This window comes from Rhinolophus ferrumequinum, chromosome 10 (genome assembly GCF_004115265.2).
Source record: "Rhinolophus ferrumequinum isolate MPI-CBG mRhiFer1 chromosome 10, mRhiFer1_v1.p, whole genome shotgun sequence".
Classification (NCBI taxonomy): Eukaryota; Metazoa; Chordata; class Mammalia; order Chiroptera; family Rhinolophidae; genus Rhinolophus; species Rhinolophus ferrumequinum.
The window spans coordinates 34,819,274-34,823,656 of NC_046293.1; the positions used below are offsets into that span (position 1 = coordinate 34,819,274).

Consider the following 4,383-nt stretch of genomic DNA (forward strand, 5'->3'; position numbering starts at 1 on the left):
TTGTAAATTTTGGTAATTGCAGTGAAATGAGTAGGAGCAATAGCTTAGAGTTAGGAACAAAACGTGTACAAAATCTCAAAGTACTTAAGCACTTGAAGAAAACCAGAAAGCAATTTTGTATATGTGTAAATGGTGGGGAGGAGTGAAGGAATTGGAGAGAAAAAGAGGTGTCATGTTTATGAGTATTTATTCCTTTTCTAGAAGAAAGAGGAAAGGGCCAAGTATTTAACATTCTTTTACTGAACTTAAAATGTCAGTCTTTGTTACTTTTCTTGTTTTTCCTGCAAATCTCAAATTTTTGTAATAGCTGTAAAGAAAGGAGATTACACTTTTTTTCAAATAACTATATTTAGGCAACTCAAATTGCCATTTGCTTATAGTGCAGTCAAACTTAAATCTTCCCTCACTACAGATCTCACTGGACAAAGATACATTTCAGTAGGAAAGATAATACTCCAGAAAGAGGAGAGTCAATAGAACCTAAATCCAGCCAGATGAAGTGTTTCAACTAAGCCCCACCAAGATTAACTGATTCCTAATTAATCTTCAGACAAGGGACCAAGCCTGGCCCCATCACAACCCAGCAGAGAGAGGCCAGCCTAGGTTAGCTGAGCCGAGCCACCATGTAGATGCATGAGCTACATCAGTGCTTTTTGGGATGTTCCATTGATTTTTTTTTCTTGTTGTTTGATACATAGCATTATTATAGCCTAACTTAACTGATACAATACCAAACTGTTTACCCCAATTTACATTCCCACCAGAAATGTATAAATGAATGTTCTTATTACTTGAAATTCTTGACAACATTGTTACTGTCCATCTGTTTAATTTGAGGCACTTTGGTTTGTAGTATGTTTTATTTTCTATTTTCCTGACAACTAAGGAGCACCTTTTCATACCTTTATGACCCTTTTGATATGCTTTTTTTGTGAAGCATTGTTCAAACTTCTTGCCCATTTTTCTATTGGATGTTATATCTTCCTATTGATTTATTGAGATTCTTCATATATTCTAGAACTAAGCCTGTTGTAAGTGATTTGTATTATAAATATCTTCTACTCTGTTGTTTGCTTTTTCACTCTTTGTGTCTTTTGGGGATCAAAAATTCTACTCATACTATAATCTAATTTATCTATTTTTTTCTTTTATGGTTAGTGTTATTATATCACAGTGAGGAAATAATGATCCTTCCTTATATTATCTTCAAGAAACTTTTTTGAGTTCCTTTCATATTTAGTTCTACAATGCATCTGGATTTCATTTTTGCATATAACTTGAGTAAGAGTTAATGTTCAGTATTTTTATCCATTGGCTATCCTATTGTCTCAGCCACTTTTATTTTATTTATTTATTTATTTATTTATTTATTTATTTATTTATTTATTTATTTATTTATTTTATTTATTTAGTTTATTTATTTCAGTTTGAAAGCAGCCACGGTTTATTAATTGACCAGACTACAAAAATACCCATGGTAGATACCTGAATTCATCTTTCTAGTAAGTCTGTTGGTCTGGTCTTCCCTGTTGCCAACGTCCCCATCCTCTACAAAATGGATGGTCTTTTTCTTCATTCCACCTCATGGAGAAGATAATTTGAAGGGCCACAGGAAGTTGTTTGCTTCTTTGAAGCGTTTTTCAACAGTATAGATCTCATGAATCAGTTCCTCCATGCAGGTGATGCCATATTTCCAAAGAGATTGAGCAATCAACGTGTTATCTGTCAAGGCAATTTGCTTTTTGTTGATTTTTCCATAACCACATTCGTAGATCAATTTATTTACTGATTTCAGGTTTGGGTATCCCCATGCAATATATGGTTCCATAGTCCTCAGCATGTTAATTGAAGGCTTGTTGAGCTTAACAAGAGTACCATTGAAGATCTGGTGAAGGCGAAGAAGATGCAGTACCTTTTGGACCTTTGGGCTCACACCATTGATGCCTCTGATCCTGATGACAAATGCCTATTTAGGTTCCGTATATACATACATAGAAGTTGCCAGCTACTCTTGGCTTCCTGGCCATTCGAATTTCATTTCTGTACATTTGTCTATATTCTTTGTGTTACTGGTTAGCTTTTCTCAAAATAAGCTTCCTTCTTGCCTTTCAAAACATCTTTTGGGCAAACTTCTTTTTCAGGCTCTTGATCTTCAGTTCTGCAAAATTCCTTCACTTTTTCTTAAGGGTTTCTGGCACAGCAGGAACCTTCTTCTTCTCTTCTGCACCCTCCGTGGTTTCAGCTGGAGAAAGAAGACTCAGCCACATTTTTTATATTTCTCCCACTACTCTGCCCTTTTGTAATGTTTTTATAAATCAATCACTCATATATGCATAGGTCTGTAATCTGTTCCATTTATTCTTGTACTAACACCTCATTGTCTTAATTACTATAGGTTTAAATTTGACATCTAGCAGAATAAAATTTTTCATTATGTTTTTCTTTTTCAATAGTGTCTAATTAATCTTGGTTCTTTCAATTTACATGCATGTGAGAATCAATTTGCCAAATCTCTCACACACGTACACACATACACACAAATAACCATTTTGAGATTTTTTACTGGTATTGCATCAACTCTAGAGACTAATTGAGTCTTCAGGTCCATGAACATTTAAGTTTTCCACTTATAGTTATAAGGAAATTCATGTTTTCTGTTTCCTCCTGTATACTTGTATTTTAGAAATGTTTCTTTCAAACTGCATTTTTAAAAAAATCAGTCTAAGTACTTTGCCTTTTAATTGAAATATTTAGTTCATTTACATTTACTTTAAATACTAACTTTTTTTTCCATTCCTATTTCAACAAACTGTTCTGTTTTTCTTTTCCTCACTCTCTTGCTTGCCTGTTTTTGAAATGATTGTAAATTTTTATTATTCCATTCCTTCCTCCCCTTTAGGTTGGAAGTTATGTGCTTTTTTACAAGTTTTTGTTTCATCGTTACCTTATTATAAAGTATATGTTCTTATCAAAGTTTGTTATTTGATACTTTTAAGCTCTTCCCAGACAGCACAATAATTTAAAATACCTTAATTTAGTTCTCTTTTTCTGACGTACATTACATTATTGTCACTTATTTTAATTCTATGTATATTAAACTGCATAGGAAAGTATTATTGTTTATTTACAGTTAATATTCATTAATTTACCCTTTACTCCTTTTGTTGCTTTTTAATACTGGCTTCATCTTCAGACTTCCTTCTGGGATCATTTTTTTTTTCAGGTGTAAGAATTTATTTATTTATTGACATTCAACATTATTTTATATTAATTTCAGATGTACAGCATAGTGGTTAGACACTAATATAATTTAAGAAGTGATCCTCCTGACTAGTATAGTACCCACCTAGCACTGTATTATAGTTATTACAATATCATCAATATAGTTATTACAATACCTATGCTTTACATCCCATGACTATTTTGTAATTACCAATTTGTAGTTCTTAATCCCTTCCCCTTTTTTCACCCACACCCCCAAACCCCCTCCCATCTGGCAGTCATCAAATGTTTTTTGCATCTATGAATTTGCTTCTATTATGTTTGTTAATTTTGTTCTTTAGATTCCACATATAAGTGAAATCACATTTGCCATTTTAATTATATTGTGTCTTGGTGTGGGCCTGTTTAGGTTCATCCTGTTCTGGGACACTCTGTGCTTCCTGGATTTCTAAGTCTCCCAGTCTTGGCTGGGTGGCATTATGTAGTAGGTGCCCCGTGGGGCCCTGGCACAGTCTCCCTGGTCACTTGCTCCAGGTACTTCAGGGGTGTTCCTTGTGTGGGTTGTGTGTGCCTTCCTGTTATAGTTGAAACTTGATTGCTGTTGGCATGTAGGTGGGTGGGATTGGCCTCCACCTTTATTGACTGTGGGGTTTGGCCATGTCCACAGCTTATGGTCTGCCATGCAAGGGGCTTACTTCACTGAGTGGGATTTGTCCCAGTGGACCTGTTGAGACTGCCCTTTGTGTGTGTTGCTTTTGGGGCTAATTGGTTGGTGCTCTGCTGTGGTCTGAAGCCAGTGTCCAAGTATATTGGTTCTGGGGCCTCTTGGGAGGGGCTTCGGTGCAGATCCAAGTCACCCGTTGCCTGTGACTGGCCAGGGACTACCTGGTAGGAGCTACAAAGTGATCCAAGGTTGTTCACTGCCTGTGCTGTACCTAAAGGCACATGGGAAAGGCCACACTGTGAAGCAAGGATGGCTGCCACTAGTACCCAGCCTGGGTTAGCTTTGCAAAATGCCAGGACACCCTGAAGCCTGCTACCACCTGCCAGCTCCCTTAAGGTTCAGCAACTCATAAAGCCTTGTGCGGTGTGCAAGTTGGGTGAGGCAGGATCTCAGGGAGTCACTAGAATGAGAAGAGTTGTGGTCACCAGGTTAATGTA

General features: G+C 36.2%; 1 pseudogene; it reads right to left on the reverse strand.

The window, feature by feature from the left end:
* Window positions 1-1,447: 1,447 nt before the first annotated feature.
* LOC117028774 (60S ribosomal protein L7-like) lies at window positions 1,448-2,225 on the reverse strand (annotated as a pseudogene).
* Window positions 2,226-4,383: the final 2,158 nt, after the last annotated feature.